Below are 10,613 nucleotides of genomic sequence, written 5' to 3' on the forward strand. Positions count from 1 at the left end.
GTAGCTCGGAGACCCGCAGCCGCGGTGGCGGCGGCGGCGCCGGCGGCGGCGGCGGCGGCAGCGAGAACAGCGCCTCCCGCCGCCGCCCGGGAGGAGCTCGCCGCGCCCGCTCGCTGCCTCGGCTCCCAGCGGCGGCGGCGGCGGCGGGAGGCGCGTCTTCCCGGCCCAGTCCGCGTCCGGCCCCGCGGGGTCGCCCCGGCCAGCTCCGAGGTAAGGGGCCGCGCCCGGGGATGCAGGGGGCCCGGGGTGGGAGTCCGTGCGCGCGGGGTCGCGGGACTCGGTCACCTGCTAGCCGGCGCCGTGGACGCGCGGGGCCGAAGGGGCGCTCAGGCACGGGGCTGCGCGGTGCGGGGGTCAGGGAAGCAGGATGGTGGGGCCCCACCCCCACCGCGGGTCCCGCCGCCCGGGACAGTGCGTCTTGTAGGACTGCAGCGGCGGCGGGGCTGGTGTGCTCCGTGGGCGTCTCGCCATAGGAAGCGGGGGACGAGGCACCCCGAACCTCAGGATTTGGGGGAGCTCAGAGGGTACCGTCGGGGTGGCTAGAGGCCGTGCCCAGGTAGCAGCCTGGAGGGTTGCCCTGTAGCCTCTCTGAGCCCCATCTCTCGCCTTCGCGAAGAGTGGGGAGCCCTGGGGAGTGCGGCGTGCGCGCCCCGGGCCCGCGATCTCTCCGGGTCCCTAGGTCGGATTTGGTTCCGGGCCCGACTGGGTACCCAGTCTGCCCCCTGCACGTTTAGAGAACGCGGAGCCTGGCTCTTCGCTTCGCCTGGCCACCGCTCCGCAGGTTGGATGCCAGCGTGTTGTTTTGATAGGAGGTGTGCCCCCTCCCCGGGCGGAGGAGGGAGGCGCACCTTTGACCTTTCTATAGAGTTGCGCAGGGTCGTTAACCCGGGGCTTAGGGACAGGTGCCAAGGGGCTAAATTAAAAACTAACCCGCTCCTCTGCCTGCCACTCCTTAACTGCTCAAGGTAAGAAAGTTTGTTTTCAGCCCTGTGATTCATAAATAATTAGTAACCAGTTTTGTAGATTAAGCAAGATGGAAACCTTAAAAATACGCACTTACAGAAAGTCTAAAAACTACCATGGTTGTATCCGGGAAGCTTTAGTTCAGGAAGTTAAAAGCCCCGGGATTCAACAGGTGTTCAGAAGGGGTCCGAGAGGGGAAAACCCTACCTGTTTGTCTTTAGTACCTGCTGTTTTATTATCGTGCCCCAAATTCATTAAGTTGGTTGGCCTGTTTCTTTACAGGTAAAATATTGAGTGGTTATTAATTATCAGAGACGAACTGGTCATTTGTGATCGTTTAGAACCCAAACCTTTTCCTTAATAGGAGGGTTTTCCCTGTTTGGATTTTCCAGATAATTAGCTCCAAAGCAGTTCCTGGCAAGGTGTAGCTCTGTCCACACCTCTGTCTATCTAACACTAATTTAGTACCTGACCAGTGAACTGACCAACTAATTATGGCTTGCATTAAAGCAGAGCTGCCCTTCTTGGGTGGGAAGTGACAGTTCAAAATTCAAGGGCAAGTACTAGGTCTTTCTGCCACAACGATTTCCTTAAAGGGAAAGTTTGGCAAAAATAACCCCAAAATGGGGGTGCCTGGGTGGCTCAGTCGCCAGGTATCTGCCTGCAGCTCAGGTCATGATCTCAGGGTCCTGGGATGGAGCCCAACCTTGGGCTCCCAGCTCAGCAGGGAGTCTGCTTCTCCCTCTCCCTCCTCCCCTGCTCATTCTCTCTCCCTCTCTCTTTCTCTCTCTCAAATAAATAAAACCTTAAAAAAAATAACCCCAAAATGTATTTTAAAATAACCCCCGAATAAATATCATGTTTAAAGGCGTTATTCTGACTAGGGCCACTATTTTTGCAAAAGCAAAAAAATAATAAAATTTTAAAATCTGTGTTTCATTACACAGCTAAACCAGGACCCATAGAAGTATTGGCATTTCTCAGCAGTCTTCTTAAACATTTAGTTAGAAATAAAGTGTGCAACATAAAGACATTCAATACTTGTCTTCCATCTCCCAGAGAGATGGGGAGTGTGGCTTAAAAGAATTGTAAATGTGCTGCTTTTAGCCATTTTTGTCTGGGAAATCAATGCCTCTATTTATTTGCTGATCTGTCCCACTGTGCGCGACCATAGAATTGGTTTTATTCTTACTATTCCTCAGAGTGACTCCTGTGGAGATGAGAGAAGGGACTTATTCTGGAGGAAATATGTTATTAATAAAACGTTACCCCCTAAAGAGTTAAACGTGCCAAGAAAAGAACCAAGTGAGGCTTTACTAATTAGTGTGATGAAAAGAAATTCCCTGATTACGATGAGAGTGTTCAGATGGTGACTAAAGAATTCATCTTTATGTAGAAAATAACGATTGTTTTTAAGCACATTTGGTTGTTTTAAGAGTTTGGGTCCTTTTTACTGTTTCTGGCTGTTTAATAATGAAAATGATAAAAATAATGAAAATGGTAAAAATAATGAAAATAGTAAAAAAAAAAAAAAAGACCCACATTATGTGATGTCTGTCTTTTTTAAGTTGAATTAATCTTATTTTTTGAACCATCTTTCTTAACTCTTGGTAATCTTTATAACTGGCTCTTCATCCTGCCGCTTGATTTCAGGTTACAAATTCAAAATTAGTGATTTGTTCAGATTAAAATAATACTGCATGCACATAGCTTTTATATGATCATCTGTATCTGTTAATTTTTTTGAAGTCTTGTTTTGAACCTTAAGAACCCAAAGGGCTAAGTCCTTTTTCCTAATTTTTCAAACAAGTATGTATCTTGTTCTTCACGTGAAAAGGTCAGTTTTTTCATTGTGATCAGGACACTGATTGTCCCATGCTGATCCCATGTAAGCAGTGACATCTCTTTCCCAAGAGAGGTCAAATTACAAGGTGTTGAAAATAGCCCAGTGACTCAGTATACTTGGCTGCTTCACACCAGCAGTTTAATTGGCTGCATCATAGAAGCATCTAATTGAGTTTCACATTTAAATAGTGGAAATGATACTTGATGCATTATTTGCTTACACAAATGTTAATTAGCATGTTCCTGATCTTCATTCTATTTGTAGCAAAGATGGGAGGTCAGGGCCTGCCACATTCATATTCCCCACCGCATCTCATCCCTATGAGGCCTTGTTCATAATAGATGCTCAGTAAAGAGGTGTAGGCAATGAGCTGAATTGTTGATGGGAGTTATCTAAAGGTTAGAAATTTGTGAATGCTAATGGAGTACTTAACTATGAGTAACTCAAGTTTAAATCTGATGATGATTAATAGTACCTTAGAGAACTAAATAAGCACTTATTAAATGTGAACATTTGTTAAAAAGAATTTCTAAATGCAGTCATTAGCTAAGACACTACTGTTGCTCACTGAATTCTTTGACATTGGGGACCAGTGGGCATTGCAAGCGAAGTGTCATCTCTGAGGTAGAGTTCCCTCAACGATCACCTGAACTTCTGTGGGTCATAAAACAATGTGTGGTTTCCATCTGATGATGCAGAATAGAAAGGAGAGAGCTTAGCTTCTACACTGGTGTGAGAAAAACAGTGTATTAAACAAGGTGGAAGGTGCCAAACATCATGTCTCAAACTTTACAGTGCATGTGATTTCCTGGGGATCTTGTTAAATGTACATGCTGACTCAGCACATCCGGGTTGGGAGCCGAGATTCCGCATTTCTCACAAGCTGCCAAGTCCTCCTGATGCTGTGAAACACCAGCAAAGTTCTGGAATACACTTAATTCAATTCAGCCTATGTTTACTGAGCACCTACTACATGGTAGGCCCAAGTGATAGAAAAATAAAGAATATGGGTCCTCTCTGCCCCCAAGGAGCTGACCAGGAAGAGAGAGAGAGATTCTTTCTAGACTGAAAATGAGGTCCTGGACCAGAGAAGGGCCCAGGAAAGGAGATTTTCTGGTAGGGCTTCCACATTGCTGACCTTGACCTCTAGCAAGTCTTCCTTGAATGGAAAGCTTTGTGATCTGGCAGAAAATAAAATACAGGTCTTGAAGTCAGACAGACCTGGGGTAGCTACTGGTACTCTGCTCGGCTACTGTGTGACTTGGAGCAACTTTTTTTAACCTCTTTGAGCCTCAGTGTCCTGGTCAGAAAAATAGTGGGAATAATGCTTCCCTGGTCAAGTTGGTAGGATTACCAGTAAAGGACCAGTGTTAGGTATAACAAAAGTGATTGTTTTTATTCTTGTCGATGGGAAAGAGGGGGCTGTAGGCAAGAGGAAGAAGAGGTTCCTAAAATATTTTCCCATGTAGCTCACCAATTAGAGATTTGATGTGGTTAACCAATACCCCAAGGTGAGCAGTAGAGAACCAGGCGAGGGCTGGAGGGTGGGCAGCTGTGGAGGTTCATCAGATGCAAAACAATTTTTCGGAGCATGCACATCTCCACTCTTCTCCTGCAGGGCCCCGGCTTCTGGTCAGCCGTGGTAAAACCCTTCTAGCAATATATTTATTTACCTGAGGCTGTTCATGGTGCTTAGTTGGTAGGTCCCATTGATCAAGACAACTGGTGGGGGTGCCTTGGTGGCTCAGTCGTTTGGGCGTCTGTCTTCAGCTCAGGTCATGATCTCAGGGTCCTGGGATCAAGCCCCATGTTGGGCTCCCTGCTCAGCCGGGGGCCTGCTTCTCGCTCTTCCTCTGCCCTCCACCCCACCTCCCATTTGTGCTCATTCTCTCTCTCTCTCTATCTCAAATAAATAAATAAAATCTTAAAAAAAAAAAAGACCAGCTGGTGCTCATACAGTCAGTCACTCCTTCAAAATATGGTTCAGAGGGAAGGGCCAGTACCTTTCCTCTTTGAGGGGCACTGGTGCCTTCCCTGGTAAGGCACTTTTACAAAGGATTAAGCCATCAGCGAATCCTTTTCAGTTTGGATGAGTTACCTGAAATTAGTGCAGGGTGTGTCAGAGTTCATCAGGCAGACGTTTTATACTTTATGCTCTGAGCTGATTGTTTCCTCTTGACATCTGGGAAAGATGGATATTCTAAGGCAGTGGTCTCTATCACTGTGATCTTAGGGGGGGTAATCTGGGAATCTGGATTACCCTCAAAATACTTCAACATTGCTCTCTATTTTATACAAATACATATATACATACATACATATATATTAGATTTGTATATATTAAATATATAGATATAGATACGATAGAGTTCCATTTATTATTTGCAAAGGAGATTTTGCTGCTACCATTCCCGTTCCATGTCTCCCTGCCTAAAATAAACCTTGCAAACCAAGTTGTAAGAGAATGCCAATGGTCATTTGATGTGTGGGGGAAGGAAAGGTAGAAGAAAGATTGGAGCCAAGGCAGTCCTTGGGAGGTGGAGGGGTAACAAGGGAGAGAAAGGAGGGCAACAAGCATGAGAGCACCCAGAATGGAGGTCAGGGCAGTGGCAGGGCCAGAGGGTGAGAGGTGGGAGCCAGGGACCCACCTTTGTGGACTGCTGCCTTGCAGAAGGCCAGGAGGATTTTTTTCGTGGGTCTTTGAGAGTCATCCGGACTTCCAGTAGACCCAAGCCCATCTAAAGAAAGGCAAATGATAGAGCTGAGCAGCCTCATTCTTCCCCTCTTCTGAACCAAAAAATGGCACTGCACAATTTCACAAAGGATATTTGGGCCCCTTGAAAGTCAAACTACAGAGAACAAGAGAACATTTTTTAAATTATTATTTTTTAGTTATAAAAGTATATGTAACTTTCGGAAAACATAGAAAAAAATGAAGATCGCAAAGATCGCTTGCAATCTCAAGGTGTATTTCCTTTCGGGCTTTTCTCTATGCATTAAATGTTTTCGTAACGTTAGACTTTTCAGAAAATATAATCTCAGGGCGTCTGGCTGGCTCAGTTAAGTATCTGCCTTTGGCTCAGGTCATGATCTCGGGATCCGGGGATCCCCTTGAGCCCCAAGTTGGCTTGGAGTTAGCTCAGCAGGGAGTCTGCTTCTCCCTCTCCCTCTGCCCCTCTCCCCCCTCTCAAATAAATTAATTAATTAAATATTTTTAAAATATATGTATAATCTCGTAAAAGTTTCACATAATCTAGCCATCTCTAGTAAAAAGCTCCCCTTCACAGTCTGTGCCCTACAAGAGTCATTCCTCTTTTTGTGCCTGGCAGAAACCTGGTTTTGCTCTAGTGTCTACCATGCTCCCGTGTGTCTCAGGGGTAAATCCTGATTGGCCAAAGCTACCCTGGGTGGGCCTGCTGTCCTTGCCAGTGATTGGCTCAGTGCGAGCATGTGGACTTCGTCCTGACCAATAAAGCATGAGGATGGGTCCCTGGGAAGCTTCCTTGGCGGTTCAAGTGAGGCAAGAGGCGGACGCAACCATTTTCTTCTTCTGGCCACGCAGTGCCTGTAAGTGGGGCCGCCGTCAGCCACCAGAGCAGGCTAGGGAATGCAGAGGTGAAGAATTGGCCTCCATAGTGCCTTTGACCTTCTGAATTAGCCAGCAAGGAGTCTCTGCTTTGGGCTGTTTGGGAGATCCTGAAACCTTCCTGACCACTTAAAGCAGGTCAAGTTAGGTTTTTGTTAGCTGTAGCCAAAAGCATCCTAACAAACACACCCCATACAGAGCTCTCCACGCTTCTCAGGAGATGAACCATCGGGGTGTAGTCTGCTAGTTATTTTCCCGTGCATTTACATATATACCCATATATGTATGTTTTCTTTTTAAACTAACAACTTATTCCATGCATTTTATGTAGCGACTTTTTTGGGGGGTCATTTCTTATAGCTACTTCATTCTTTTTAAAGGCTACGTAGTCATACTCAGAAGTATAATTTATTTAACCCATTGTTAAACATTTATTGTGCTGTTTCCACTTCCTTGCTCTTATAGGCCATATTGTCTTAACTTCCCCTTGTCTGTATGTCTTCAAGTACAGTCCAGATTTTTCTAATTCAGGGATTACTAGGAGGGGATTCCTGAGTAAAGGGGCACATCTGTTGGATGGATAGATGCTACCAAATGGACGACTCCAATCGCTGTGCCCATGCCCTTCCCACCCACCCACGCATGTCTGAACCAGCACCACCCATTACCAGTCTCTTGAATCTCTTTTATGCATTTTCACATGCCTGACATCATACCATTTATAGTTTTCCATTCTGGTTGGTCGCCTTAATCTGAACATAGGCATTTCCCCATGTCATTAAACATTTCATGTAAACATAATTTTAATGGCTGCATGATAGTTCATGATGATCATTTTTGGAGCGTTCCGGTGGTTTGTGAGGACACAAGAGAGAATATTTGATATTTGAAAAAGTAAGTAGACATCATCAACCTTGCAATCATCTGGAAAGAGTCCTAAAAATGGTATTAGGAAACATACCCTTCCATGATCTCTTTCCAAGAAAACTCTGAGGACATGGCCTTCTAAACCCTTCTCATCCAGTCAGACAGCAGGCTGCCCCAAGCGTTTCTAAGAAGTTTTACTCTTTCTGGGATCTGTAGAGTTTACACCCTGACAGATATTCATTCTCTGAATATACAGGAGTCACTTAAACAAATACTTTGTGAGGGGTGCTTGGGTGGCACAGTCGGTTAAGCATCCAACTCTTAGTTTGAGCTCAGGTCGTGATCTCAGGGTCATGAGATTGAGGCCTGCATCAGGCTCCGCGCTCAGTGCAGAGTCTTCTTGAGAGTCTCTCTCCCTCTGCCCCTCCTGCTCATGCTCTCTCTCTCTCAAATAAATAAATAAGTCTTTAGGGGCACCTGGGTGGCTCAGTCAGTTAAGTGACTGCCTTTGGCTCAGGTCATGGTCCCGGGGTCCTGCTCAGCGGGGAGACTGCTTCTCCCTCTCCTCACCGCTCATGTTCTCTGTCGCTATCTCTGTCTCTCTCTCTCTCAAATAAATAAAATCTTTTAATAAATAATTATTTAATAAATAAATAATAATTTTAATAAATAAATAAGTAAATCTCTAAAAAACACTTTGTGCATTGCCTGACACGTAGCTGAAATGTGAGTTTGTTGCAGTCTTTGAAATCTTCCAATTCTGCCAAAGAAGACAGGAAAGCAAATGGGATAGATGGAGCTCATAAAAGATTTTCATCACATTTTTTTTTTCTCCTTAATTCAGAGAAGAGGATCTAATGTTCCCAGGAATGGGATAATTCCATTTCCAGTCTGGGGTCTGATCATTGGTCCTCTTTGTGGGGCTACAGTCCCCTTGGGTTAGTTTCACTAAGAGCCCATTGTAGTGAGATTCGGATTTGTTGTTAGTGCTTGGAAAAGTCCAGTATTTTTTTTCAATTTCAGAACTACCTTCCATTTTCCGTTGTTCTGTTTTGCAAGGCTAAGGCCTCTTTAGAAATAGGCAGCGTGACAGGTGTAAACATTGCAGTGCATGTGCTCAGCCTGCCTACTGACACAGTGGGGGCGGGGGGGGGAGCTGGAGAAGCGGTTCCGAGGAGGTGGCTGGGGGACAGGGAAGAGCCCATCCAGATTGCCTGTTTGCCACATCGACACCTTCCTCTGTGCCGTCTGTGAAAGACACAGCCTGCAGTGCAGTCCCTGCATAAGATGCCTGCTCTTCTGAAGACCACGACCCAGTGAAACGGAGGAAAACTTTAAAACCCCAGGTTTGGGATGTGTGTGTGGTTGGGGTGGGTGCAGGCCTGTCATGTGGGATGTTACCAAGAACGATCACGGTGCAGGTCCGGGCTATCAGTTCATCTCAAGACCCAAAACAGACATCATTGCTGAGCTCGCCAAGGCTTCCATGGTCAAGGGGGATTTTATTTGTATTGCTTCTCCTCCTCTCTGCTTCACAGCGATTGTCGGAGAGAGAGATGCAGGCGCAAAAGATTCGCGTGGCAGTTTTGAAGAGGTTTTATGATCTCTCAAGTTAGAGAACTTGTTTCTATTTCTAATCATGTGTAGCCCTTGGCTGATGATCATCTCTTGGATTTCTGGCACAGGACAAACTGATTTCATTGGAGGTAAGAAAGCTGCTTGTTTCGGAGCTGCTTCCGGGACTTTGCCACAACACTTGCGCTCTTGGCCTCTGTCTCTATCCTGAGTGGTCAGGTGGCCTCCTCATTCCTCCGGGTCCTGGGATCATGGGAGCACTTGTCACACTTGTCGTCGCAGAAGCATTTCTGGAATTGATGGCTCACTCCCTCCCACCAGGTTTACCCACCAAAGGAGCTGGAGCTGGGTGTTTGCAGATGGCGGGGCGGGGAGAGACACAGCTCATAAAAAACCCTCTATCCTTGGACTTTCTTCTTTTTTTTTTTTTTAAAGATTTTATTTATTTATTTGACAGAGAGAGACAGTGAGAGAGGGAACACAGGCAGGGGGAGTGGGAGAGGGAGAAGCAGGCTTCCCGCCAAGCAGGGAGCCCGATATGGGGCTCAATCCCGGGACCCTGGGATCATGACCTGAGCCGAAGGCAGACGCTTAACGACTGAACCACCCAGGCGCCCCTCTTCTTCACTTTCGTCTGATGAGGAAAGCCACCACTTTTGGAGATTATGTCTGGGGGAGCACAGAACCCCTCGACTTAGAGCTATACTTGGCCTTGATGAAAATGGCCCCCTCCCCTGCATTATGCATCCCATTCTTCCCCCTTCTTTGCTGTCATTCACCACCACCCCTGCCAAGCAAGCCGACTCTTAACTCCTGGCGCCCTGCGTCCCTCACCTGCTCTCAAGTGAGCCATGGGGTCTGGCCTGGCAGCGGCCCCAGCTGCCGCTCCCTGTCGGTCTGGTCTTGCTTGGACACCGCCACCAGAATCATTGCCCCTGTCCATATGTGTGCGTGCCATTCTCACGGCCAGGCTGGGCTCAGGCCGGGCTGTGAGCCCCCCTGAGCCCCTGGCACCTCCTGTGGGGGCAGGCGCCTAGGTACGTGAACAGGTGCACACCTGTTCCTGTTCCGGGCTGCCCCACGACAGACGCGATCCGCTCGACAGTGTCTAAGGAAGCGCAACGGCACCCCGCTCCCTCCATGGGGCCTCAGAGCAACTTGCGTCTGGCTCCCCACTGGGGACAGCTCCTCCATGATCCTGGCCCCTGAGTTCTCTAGAAACCTGCTCCAGACACTCGCCTGGGAGGTTTCCTGGCTCTTCCTGCCCTGGCACTTGTTTTCTCCTCCTCAGCCAGGGCCCGCGGCCGGGGCCACACAGCTCCGGAGGCACCGTTCGTTCCCCCGTGTGCCGCTGAAGCAACCGTGCTGGGCAGCCGGGGGGCTGGCTCCGGTTTGTGCCACACGCATGTGGACTTGGGCTGTCTGGGGCATGCAGAGTGATGCGGCGGGAAGAATCTGGGACCCTTCCAACTGTCCGGTGGGTTTCTTCTGTCTTTCATCTCCCGGGACTGGGCCAGTGGCAGTCTCTCCGCACACACGGGACTGTTGCAGCTAACCCGCTGCAGAGACCTGCGTTGGCCCCTTACTGGCAAAGACCCAGGAGAGGGTGGCAGTGCCTAATGAAGGAGACATCATGCTTAAATTTTTATTTATTTTAATCTTTTTTTTTTTAAAGATTTCATTTATTTATTTGAGACAGAGAGAATGAGAGACAGAGAGCATGAGAGGAAGAAGCAGACTCCCTGCCGAGCAGGGAGCCCGATGCGGGACTCGACC

General features: G+C 47.7%; 1 protein-coding gene across 3 annotated transcripts in view; it reads left to right on the plus strand.

Moving 5' to 3' along the window:
- The first annotated feature begins 69 nt into the window (after nucleotides 1–69).
- NPAS2 (neuronal PAS domain protein 2) overlaps nucleotides 70–10,613 on the plus strand; it is a 153,861-nt gene continuing 143,317 nt past the window's right edge. For all 3 annotated transcript variants that reach the window (XM_044918753.1, XM_044918755.1, XM_044918754.1), the window contains exon 1: nucleotides 70–210. The gene's annotated coding sequence lies outside the window, so the exon portion shown is untranslated. The remainder of the gene's footprint in view (nucleotides 211–10,613) is intronic.

Source organism: Neomonachus schauinslandi, chromosome 10 (genome assembly GCF_002201575.2).
Source record: "Neomonachus schauinslandi chromosome 10, ASM220157v2, whole genome shotgun sequence".
Classification (NCBI taxonomy): Eukaryota; Metazoa; Chordata; class Mammalia; order Carnivora; family Phocidae; genus Neomonachus; species Neomonachus schauinslandi.